This window comes from Pararge aegeria, chromosome 5 (genome assembly GCF_905163445.1).
Source record: "Pararge aegeria chromosome 5, ilParAegt1.1, whole genome shotgun sequence".
Taxonomy (NCBI): domain Eukaryota; kingdom Metazoa; phylum Arthropoda; class Insecta; order Lepidoptera; family Nymphalidae; genus Pararge; species Pararge aegeria.
The window spans coordinates 13,994,010-14,006,368 of NC_053184.1; the positions used below are offsets into that span (position 1 = coordinate 13,994,010).

Genomic DNA, 12,359 nt, shown 5'->3' on the forward strand with positions numbered 1-12,359 from the left:
ATCTGTCTGCGCATCGTAGGGAGAAGCTTGACATAAGCGGCACATTCTCGTGTTATGTGGATATGCTTACTAAAGACCTAGGTCCAGCAATATGCTTATTTTAATAGTAATTATTGACTGACCAAGCAGATGGGCCGTCTGATGAGCACCACTTTGCAGGGCATGCAAATAACACATCCTACAAATTGTCGACATGTGTCCATCAAACTGAGGCGAGGGTGTGCCTTTAATGATACCGACAACCACGACCTTTAGAACACAGCATTGCAACAATGCGGTGGTAGTACTACACTGAAAGAGTTCTGTCGAATAATAAAAAAATAATAACGATGAGAGAGAGTTACGGGTCTGCATTTAGCTATTTTATTTATAGAAAAGATTTAGGTTAGCGACTTTCATCTTTTTTGCACCACATCATATGATTTCCTGATATATTCGTACGCAACTAGGTCACCATTACTAGGAAACGAATTGTTTGCAGGCGATCGACATTTTGTTGATTGTTGTTTGTTGACTGTTTACAATTTACCTACCGCACTGTGGCCGACTGTACTCTTTATGCGTTCTTGAAATAGTTGGGGACAGTTTCTACTCGTAATAAGGTGGTACCCAGAACTGGGTCATATAATGTGTTTCTTATAAGTGATATTATCTCCAGTAACTGCCTCGTTTGTCCAATAGAAAGCGTTTTAATAGTTGTGAAGCTTTTTGTGACAGAGCTGGTCCGGGGAAGCTTATTTCTGCTGCTAAGCAGTATTGTTACAATGTTCTGGTCTGTCTGTAAATCTGGTCTGAAGGGCTTGGTTGCTGGTGTCATTACAAGCACATGAGACTTAACAACCACGCCTAAGTCCTCCGTGATGGACACAGGGTAGCACGACGCAGGACATGTTCAACAACCACGCCTCCGTCCTCCGTGATGGACACAGGGTAGCACGACGCAGGACATGTTCATTGCATGCCAGTGTTGCCATGTTCAGTGTTGCTCTGTTTATGGGCGATGTTTTTCAACATACCATCAGGTGGACCATCTGTTTGGTCCTTCAATTATTATTATCGATGAAAATAGCTACATACCACTAAATTACAAGTTCGATGGCCGTTAAGCTTTTTATGTACCTATTGGTTTTCGATCAATTAGTTTTTTAGTACATCTCTGTCGATAGGGTTGTAATTAGCCGTGGCCGTAGCCTCCCACCAGGCACGTCTTTGTCGACAGAGTGTGTTTAGTTTGTGCTGAAACAGATAAATCTACAGACAAACATAGACGGCCATATCATTAAGTTTAGGATGTCAATTTTAGATTACAATGACTAATAAATGATTTTGTTAGGTATCTAATTAGATCCTTTATTGATTAACAGATCCGGTGCCTAATAATAAAGGTAATTATCTCTGTACATATCAACAAGGATTTAAATAAATATCGACATTCGGCAGGATATCTTCGATTACGATTAGTGCACTTAGACAAATCAGCATCCTCGCAAAATTGGGTAACGTATCTGAATCCGGCGTATAGCCTGCGTTTGTGATTGTGCAACGCGGGGCTAAACTACTTTTTTGTAGTAAAGTTGCGCACATCTTTAGTGTCGTGAGGCAACAGTTCAGTGTATCGCTGGCGCTGAAAGGCGCACGGTTGAATAGTGGCCCAGCCCTCACCGCTATTTGCAGAACAATACAGGCTTGAGGTGCGCATGCCAGTGGGAAAGCGCGGGAGGGAAAACGCGCGAACAGTACGACCGTGCCAGTCTAGGCCCGCGAGCGCGATCGGCCGCGCGCAAGCCAGCCAGCCACGCTTGCGCCCTGGCGCTCGACGTACGCCGCGCTCGCCGCGGCGTAACGTTTTCTGAATCGACCGTAGATAACACAGCCACCGTGACTGAATTTCAGTGTCAAAAGGTTGGTGACCCACATAGTGCAACCCAAAATCGACCCAATACATGCGTGTACAAAGTCCCTTTTGTTATCCCCAGAGGACATAAAACTGCCATTTCCGGCGCTCGACAGCCTCAAACGTCAAAGTAATTTTATAGTTGAAACTCTATGAACCATACAAGACACAACCACATACACTTGCAGCATGTGATAATCAAGTGTTAAGGTATTTTAAATAACCACGTAAACTTCTGATAATATTGTAAGCAAATCTTTTTTCTTCCCCCTTTTTTAAGTAGGCGTGCCTGCCACTCAATATTCTAATACAGATCGTAACGAATACGACAATGAAACGAATATGGGATAACAACTCGGCGTGTACGTATCGTTTAGTTGCTATCGTACGCAGCTTTCTGGATGACCCAATTTTGCTTGAAGCTTCCGGTGGTTCTTGTAAACTTACATTTAAACGTATTTGGGCCATACAATTATATCATCGATTTCTCGGTTTTCATTTCTTGTTTTATATTCCAAACATTACAAATCTACATAAAATCGACATTCAGACTTATTAAACGCGATAGGCCGCGACCCAAATGTCAAGTCTTAAACTGAAATTAGACTTGGTACACACGAAATAGTAGAGTAAATAAACTGAGCAAGGGATATGTCACGTACTAAAAATGTAATGGTTGAATGCGAACTACGAATATATGAGATCACCACGTGTATCGGGGCTAAGGAAATATTGTCATCGATGTTTATTTAGATAATGCAGTCAGCTTCTTATATATCTAAAAATACATATTGCTATCTTAGCTTTAACATAAATATTTTATTTCGTATTATGTTTAAAAAAATAATGCGTTTTCGGATATGTACCTTGCACCCTTGCAGCACCCTATTCTATTCAGACGAGGGGACGAAGGTTCGAAATAGGAGTCCATTCCATAAAAATGTATCTAATAAGTGACTAAAAATTTTGTATGTCACTCCTTAACCATATAGGGATTTGTGAACATGGCTTCGATGTTGATATCCTTCGATCTGCGAATTTTTGTTACCCATTAGTCGAAAAAGTCAATACGGTCAATAAAATAAAAGGTAGAATGCATCATCTAAAATGTAAATTGGTTCGTTACCTTTTACTTATATCCATCGTGATATTGTCAAACAAGAAAAAATAGGTAGATATTTGTATTGTAAAATCGCAATTGTTGATTTCAGATGAACATTTACTACTCTTACTTATCATCGATCATCAATTACTCCTGTCGTTAGAGGCCTTTAGTCCAGCAGTGGGGACTGAAGGCTGCTGCCCTTTCGCTATTAAATTCCTTTAGTCTCCTAGTATTTAAGGCAATGGTGGAATAGTGTAAGCCAATCAGATAGCACTGCACTCGTCGCATCAATCTTTTATAATCGACCCCAGAAAGCCACGCACTCATACTCGCTGGTGGGAACTAATTGTATTTAGGAAAAGACTAGGAAATTTCTTACTTAATTGGATATATAAAAAGTTACACACACACACACACACATACACACACACACACAACGAAATAAATATTTTTTAATTTTGATTTTGAGTTTAGAGTATACGCAAATATCGTTTTTAACTGTAGTAGTAGCCAGAATTCAATAGTAGCCGAAAGTTAAAATATTAATAGTGCATATTCTGTACATTATTTTGTACATAATAGGTGCATGCTCGAATGTCCTGGAGAGCCAACTTCAGCAAATAAGATTGTGCGACTTGTATATGACAGTCGTTTCCAATCTTTTGGCCGCTCCGAACTACGTGGACCTTCCTTTAGATCAGCCAAAAAGTTTGTAGACTAGTGTTTTTAAATGTCCTGAATTACGCGTAAGTTTACTTACAGGCGTCTTAAAATAAAATTAAAATCAAAATAAATATATTACGACAGTACAGAGCGTAGCTTGTGTTATGGATACTGAGATAAGTAATGAATATTTTTATGAATAATATAATAAATACTTATAATATAAAGATATACATATGTTCATCACACAAACATTTTCCAGTTGTGGGAATCGAATCCACAGTTTTGGCCTTAAAAAGCAGGGTCGCTCCCTACCTGGCTAATCGACCGAAAAGTTTGAAAACTACTGTACCGAAGTCATAATGCAACTTTTGGCATAAAAAAAGGTATTTATGTTTTTCGGACCGACTTCACGACCTTGAAAACAAAGGCTCTTATAAAAAAGCATGTTCGGCGTCGTTTGGTAAAAAAGCCTTTTGCTTTTCCATTATTGTTTTCGTGCGTAGCTTCACTTATTTAACCAATTAGGTTGGTACCAACTCACTTGTTAACTTAAAAAGGTAATTATTTGTTACGTACGTATTGTTTGTTTCACTTATTTCTAATTCGTGATGTGATTAGGTAAGTTTATTTTTTATTAAACATCAACCTTTCTCCGGTTCAAGGTTCATTAAGTTCTCTACCACTTTAGTTATATCGCTTAAAGTTTTAACTTTACTTGTTTATGAATAGTTAAATTTTTTGTCACCTTCTTATTTATTTAGATATTATTTACCTTCTTATTTCAATCTCCCTATCTTTGAATTTCAGAGATCAAGTAATTAATTTGTAATAGCAAAATAAATTTATTAATTCTAAATGTTAAAAATACAACAATAAACTCAAGGAATTCTAAAACCCACCTAATACTGAGCAATATTTTAGAAATTGCTTCGTTTGAATTTATTACTTAACTGTATTGAAATAGAGTCTTTAATTATCTTAAAATGTGTTAAGTTGGTATTCATTATAGTCACGATGCAAATTGTAGTTTTAACAGCGGTAAGAGTTTAATAATTGCACAAGAGAAGGACTTCTACGCTTAAGGCTGCCAGTCCACCGTAGCGGAGCGAGGCAGCGGAGCCGAGAAACGGAGAAATATTAACAATTAGGATTGCACAAAATCTCCGCTGCTCTTAAGTGAACCAGACACAGTACGCAATTGCGCTCCGCATTAATTCGTTTCTCGGCTCCGCTGCCTCGCTCCGCTCCGGTGGACTATCCTTTTTTACGTTTGCACGAAAATGGCCATTATTTTACTGTTTTAGTCCCTATGGATTGCACAAATAACATGAACTAATGGATTGAACTTAGTGCGACAATATTTTTATTTTATAAATATTACATATTTTAAATTTTTACTTTTCGACTTAAATTATAATTTGAACAATAGGTAGTAGTTAATTGATTGCGCCACTATGCGATGTGAAAATAATGTTTTATTCAAGTTCACCTAGTTCTCACATGTTTATAGTGTCGTTATAACAAAAGAAGATCTGATGTAATTAGGATATACGAAATATTATAAGATGCAACGCCTTTGTAACTTTTTACATATAATTTTGTACAGTAAGCGAAGGCCATAACGCCGAGTCTAATTAGCGTTTCAGCGGCGTTTATGTTTGTGTCCTATGTGCGACCAATCAAAAGCGTCTTTGGTGTGTCGGAAGGCTTCGGCCATGGCTAATTGCCACCCTATCAACTAAGACGCGCATCTAAGCGATAAAGCGTTCCGGTATGATGTCGCGTAGAAACCTATTATGTGTATTTACGCCCTAGCATGTAAGCCATCTGAGGCTGCATTATCACTTGCCACTAGATTGCACTACGCGACGAATCGCTTAGCAGCATTTCTTTGTCGGTAACTAACCGCGGCCGAAGCCTCCCACTGGAACAAACCAGAGTAAATTTAAAAATAATAATTCCTGCATTGCCTCTGCTGGAAATCTAATTTAACTTCCGCTGCGAAAGGGAGGTTGTCGCAATGTTGTCGTATTTATAATATTAGTATGGTTTCTTTATAATAAAACTCACCTAAGACCCTAACCTTGCTATACAGTGGATACCATCAATGTAAGCCTAATTCTTGCGTCAATTAGATTACAACGTAACCTGTGTCTAACGGTAATAAAAACTTTATCAGTATCACGTAGTAGTGCATCTAGATATTTAAATATGCGAATAGTTTTTCTTTTTTACATTTTGTGTAGAAAGCTTTTGTCGAGCTGTGCTAGTACATCAACGAAAACTTCACGCAAAAGCGTGTTTTAGGTTTTAAACAAAAAAAAAATTTAAAATACATAGGTAGGCAGTCGCTTTGATACACCACTTATTGTTGGAAGCCTATACAAAATGCATCTTTCGCTTAAATACGTACTCGTACGTCTCTTTGTTTATTTGTCTTATAACTTTTCCAACGAATATCTAAGATGTTTCACTATTGTTTCGCGTTTAATTATGCGGCTCACATTAAAAGAAAAATGACAACATAAAATAAATAATGCTTTTAAATTTAAAACTTAAATAACTTTTTATATATTATAATACAGTCCTAAATGTCCTTTATCTTATTTAAATTCTATTTTATTATTATGCACAATTTTTTTATTAATTTTTTAAACAAACGTCCATACAAACTGTCGCCGCATTTATAATAATAGTATAGATTATTCTTGTAAATCTTTGTGAAAATACTTCGGATGTTTGAAACCACATGAAGAAGCCTTGCATTTTAAATTAATTTAGATACCGAACAAAGGGCTAAGGTTCCCAGTTAAGTAAGTTTTACTGTGCTATGACCACACCGTCGTATCAACCCATTACCAGCCCTCTACAGGGCACGGGTATCTTCCAACAATAATTAGAAGGGGCTGAGGCCGACATCCACCACGCTAGTACAGTGCGGATTGGTGGACTCCAAACAGCTTTGAAAACATTATGCAGAACTCCGAGGCATGCAGGTTTCCTCACGATTTTTTCCTTCACCGTTGAAGCAAGTAATTAACTTAGAACAGTTAGAGGTGCGTGCTAAGATTGGAACCCCCCGAAAATGAAGTTGAAGTTATACCCACTGGGCTGTCACCGCGTGCTATAACATAATAATAACCTATTGTTGCCTGTTGGCGATCGATGTTCCAAGCGTAACTGAGGATTAGCAAGCGGAAAATTGAGGCGTAAACATATTACGACGCTCTAATGAGCAAAGCTTGGCTTTGGCCCGCATAAAATTGTTGGCTACCAACATCTTATATATATATCTATATATATTTTATTTATATTTATATATTTGTATAATTTTTAAATCTTATTTATTGCACCACCTACCTCTTTTCTATGTTTTTTCCTTTTACGCCATTGGTTGCCTGGAAGAAATCGCTATGTAGCGATAAGGCCACCAAATTGTACTCTCTTGATTGTATTTATATCTTTGTAACTACTTTTTGTTTCTTTGGTGTACAATAAAAGTGTATTCATTCATTCATTCATTCATCTTATATGATTCATATTTAAAAAGTCACTTTTCCTTCAGTAGGAGAAGGGTATTCAGAAGAAAAACAAACATTAAAAAGACTCCAGTACCTAACACTTATATCATTTTCAATTAAAGCCAAATTTTTTAACGCACACGATCAAAAAAATTTTCTGAAATAAATCATAACATTTTTACGTAAAACGGAATTAAAATATCACGAACTCGGCCGTGAAATTAAAGCTACGGGAACATAATGAATACAGAAGTTCTGCAAGCAACAGGCAGTTTTAAGAGCCAGGCATCAAACAAAACTTATAAATTAGAGGCAGATTTACAGTTGCCAAAGTGACTTTGAAATTCGCCTTTAACTGCAGTTTTGCGTGGAGCTCAAATTCAATCGTCGTTAAAAATGTTTGATTTCTGAAGTAGTCTAGACCGGAACGATTTAAGAATTTTCCAGGTTGAAAAGTTAGAATCATCAATCAGTCAAAAAAATTATTGAAAAAAAACTTTTTTGTCTTCATGGATAGTTATATATTAATAGTTAATACCTACAATGACGGACGAAGGCTTTTGTAAGATTGTTTTTATTCTACTAAAAGCATCTTTGACAGCTATCTTTGATTGCAATCTCACCGGGTGGTAGCGGGCTTGCCTACTTAGAATATCGCAGTTTTATGAAATCCACACCCCTAAGAAGTTTCTAGTACGCGACATCGCGATACTAAATACAGTATACGGTGATAGCCCAGTGGGTAGGACGTCTCCTTCCCTTTTGAGTGGCCGAGTTTGAAACCCAGCGCGCACCTCTAACTTTTCTGAGTTATGTGCGTTTTTAGCAATTAACATATCACTTGCTTCAACGGTGAAGGAAAACATCGTGAGGAAACCTGCCCGCCTGAGAGTTCTCCATAATATTCGCAAAAGAGTGTGAGAGATCTGCACTGGGCCAGCGTAGTGGACCACTGGTCATTGTGCGAGGAGACCCGGGCCGGTAATAGGTTGATTTAACCATAACCATTTATGGTGATGATGACACGACATCGTACCGGAACGCTTAATCACTTAGCGGCACGGCTCTAAAGGTGAATAGCCACGGTCGAAGCCTCCCACGATCCAGACCAGATAAGGGATGGATTAAAGAAATCCCAAATTGTCTCCGTACGAACTCGCATCTCCCCGTTATAAGGCCAGCGCCGAAAACTTTTGACAAAACCTCTCAGTCGTCAAAAATTAGAAAATGAAAATACCTTTTTTTCTAAAAAGGTTGCTAAGAGACTAGATTTCTCTTAGTAACCTTTTCTCTTTGCCCGATTGAATAGGTACTAATTATAACGGGGCGTTAAAAGTGGCGTGAACATTTCGAAGGACAGCCATAATGAGCTGTTTAAAAGACACCACATCATCGTCGTTAATGGAAGATAACGTTAATGAAATAAAGTAATAAAAACCGTATTTTTGTTAAATTAAACATAATTCTGTTTCGTTTGAATTTTTTGCGATTCAAGGAGTTAATTATGTAAATTTATATATAACATTCATTTGCTTTATTAGCAGTTATGAAAATTGGTAGACAATGCTTTTGCTAAAATAATAAATTCTGTTGTTTTATTTAACTTTAACTCAGCCTGGAATCAGTTTACTATTTACGTTTACCATACATTTCAAACATGAATCACTGTCATGCATCGTGATTCAGGTATATAATTTATGCACCCAATTTCGTTATGCAATGCATTCAGAAATTCGATAGAGAAGGTTTTAAATTGCGCCATACGTTATTGTTTGGTTAATCATAAAAAGTTCCCAGTAAAAAAAACACACGCTACTTTGCTTTAGTTTACAGTTCATAAATAAAGAGACAAATCAGTTAAATTCTTGCAAATGATATAAAATAACTAAGATGTGCTAAGTGAAATATTAGTGAGATCGTGCAAAAATACTCAACAAGCATCATTTTATCACATATGTGCCCTCTTTTATTTTTCAACTTTTTATTTTTAATTAGTGTTATAGCGTCAATGGAAATACACATTGTGGTTAACTTCAATTCTGTACCTACTACGGTTCATAAGGTACAGACTAAGTGCATAAGGTACTGGCATACCTACAGGTGGGCGGACGGACGGACAAACGGCCGGCAGAGGCTTTTTCTTCTGCCCCATTAGCACCCATTCGTAACCCTAAAAATTACGTTTAATTAAAACAAAATTCATTGTATGTATATCCAGGCAAAATAAAAACGGCTGTTATGATTTTAAATTAATTTTAATGTATAGATGGGAAAAAGAAAACCATTTTATTCAGACAGTGACCACACATCCAAGAAAAAGACAAGCTTTAATATTTTTAGTCGTTTCATATGGTAGACCTTGGATAAAGGAATTTGGTTATAGCACAATCATATTGATGGTGACGGCAATGTACATAAGTCATGATTTCATATGCTACTATCGTAACTTTAAATCGAAGAGATTTGTGAAAGATCAAAATATTTTATTACGACCTCCTTGGCGCAACGGTGACCGCTGTGAATTTAAGAAGGAGGCCCCTAGGTTCGATTACCGGCAAGGGCAATTTGGGAACTAACTTTCTCTGTTCTGGTCTGGTGGGAAGCTTTAGCCGTGGTTAGTTACCACCCTACCGTTAAAGACGTGCCGCTAAGATTTAGTGATAAGAATAATTAAAAAAGAAGATTTCGTGTTCCGGTGCGATGTCACGTAGAAACCGATGAGGATATGACTACCATACTACCTAATAGGTTAGCCCGCTACGATCTTAGACTGCATCATCAGTCACCACCAGGCGAGATTGCAGCCGAGGGCTAATTTGTTGTGGAATAAAAAAAAATTAATCTAGGTCCATCCTAAAATAGCGATGAAATTAAAAATATTTTTACTATCCGCTTTATAAATGAAAGAACTAATTCCTTTGCACACAATTTACCGGAAAATACCAATATTTTAAATAAAGTTCGTGTTTATAATAACCTAGTTATGTATCCGATCTTTGTATCTACGCGGCTGATATTTCCGTCGATTTAAAGTTCGGAAAAGTGTATTTTCTACACAAAGGTTTAACGTTTATAGCAAGCCTTTGATTTTAAATACCAGTTATTAATAAATAACACATCAATAGGCTATTTGTGTAATGTTGAATTTCCAACTATGAAGAGTAGGTAAAGTAAAGATACATATCGGCGTGAACACTTTTCTGCCAAATTCCGTTGACGACTTTTTTGGTATATATTGTATTGTGTCAAATATAAAAGTAATAAATATATCAGAAGTAGAAGATCCCGGTTTACTTCAATTTGATTTATTATTTCTGAATTTTCTCTGGTCTGGTCTGGACTCAGGATGTAGGTATAGGGGCGTCAGCGCACATCAGGTTTACCTAATGGATACCGTAATCGGAGTTATTTTTATAAAAGATGCGTCAAGGTTCAATATTTTAAAAGGTTCAAGGTACAATTCCCACTCTTCTAGGGAGGGAGACCTTAACCCAGTAGTAAGACAGTTGAGAATTTTCGTTTTGTAGTAGGTATCAAAGTGCTTAAGTATATTAATAATATCCTTGGACAAAGTCTCAGACATTTGCTATTTTGCTATTTTTGTTTCAACATTGCATTAAAACTCATAACAAAGTTATATCACCTTCCTGCAGCGCTATTTCCGATATTTTTCCACGCTTCGTATAATTTGTTATATCATGGAATTTTATTGTGCATAGTTGCAGTATATTGAACTCGAATTGGAATACCTGTTGATACTCAGTCATCGGCCGATCAACAAGATATTGAACTGTGGGCGTTTGTGTTTACAATGCGCTATTAATGGCCGTTACTTCACACCTGACCCAATTTCTTTATAGCTCTTTATATTTTTATTGGTTAATACATGAGCCATAAAAAATACGGAAATATTTTAACAACTCTATCAATAACTACAACATCTTTCGATCTATTTTTTGATCGATGAAAAAATATTTTCTCATAAGAACTTTAACAGGTGGTGCGGTTGTTGTGGAACGTAGAAAAAGCTGATCTAAAACTTTTTAACGATGTTTGTTAATTTAATGGGCTTGTGTAAAAAGCTATCAGTAACACTAAGTAGGTCTACCCAAGGCTTTGTCCGAGTGTTCCTACTATTTAAGTGAAAGAACGGCCCCTACTTTTTCTATTATGTTGTTGCATTAAACAATAACGCAATATAGGTCTATCCTATACAAATTGAAAATTATTAACCCGTGACGCAAAAACGACGGGGTCCTAAAAGTTTGACGTGTCTGCGTGTGGCATAGAAGAGACCGAGCGCATCGCCAGGTTTTGATTTTGTTTGTTTTCTTTGGAAGGGGAGTAAGTCGGGAGTGTTCCTAGTAGCTATGTTCGATGAAAATCGGTCTATGATGTCCATTACCACATAATGGCGAGTTCTTTATTTCACACCTCTTTAAATATGGGAATCAAATGAATGGATGTGACTAGTAGAATAATGTACACAGTATTCAAAGTCGAGGGTTTTTGTTAAAATTCAGAACATATATTTCATTGTTTCTGAATAAAAAGAGCATATATGCCCTAGCTCATAATCTATTTATAATAAACTCACTTCACTTAATGATTATGCGAAAATTATTTGTCATAAAAATAACACAACACAGTTTTGCACTGAATGGCCCATAATCTCTGTGCAGAAAACTCACTTCAATTCAAATGATCAAAGGACAAACTATCAAATACACTTCCAATATTAGTAGGCTTAAGGGGACTTGTTACATATTTATCGAACTAAAATGGGTTAGAAAATGGATTCTCTTGTTAATAGTTTTGAAAATACCTATTGCCGAGTTTCTTGAACAAATAGAAAATAAATATAAAGCCTAAAGACCCCGTTAAAACCATTGCAAATACAGGAAGATATATTTAATAAGAAAATCGATATCATCTCAGTTTTATAAAGGCGTAACAATGACTTAAAATTTTGATACATTCAAAACAATTATGCAGGATAAATTTGGCACCGAATGTACTTGATAATAAAAACTAATGGACATAGAAAAAGTAAAAGTGTCAGATACGAAAAAACGAAGGCCACCGCAAATAAGTAAATAGGATTAAGCAATATACTACCCACTAATCGGCTTCGCTCTACGCAGTTGATTTTCGGAAGTAATTTATATGCGTT

General features: G+C 36.5%; 1 protein-coding gene across 8 annotated transcripts in view; it reads left to right on the top strand.

Annotated features, from left to right (window-relative positions):
* The window catches only part of LOC120623646 (proton channel OtopLc), a 73,946-nt gene that overhangs the window by 28,805 nt on the left and 32,782 nt on the right, over positions 1–12,359 (top strand). For 5 of the 8 annotated variants that reach the window (XM_039889770.1, XM_039889769.1, XM_039889776.1 and 2 more), the window contains exon 1: positions 1,777–1,902. The exons of 1 other annotated variant lie outside the window; for it this stretch is intronic. The gene's annotated coding sequence lies outside the window, so the exon portion shown is untranslated. Of the gene's footprint in view, positions 1–1,715; positions 1,903–12,359 lie in introns of those variants that run through there. 2 more of the 8 variants (XM_039889775.1, XM_039889777.1) reach the window with 2 other exon arrangements.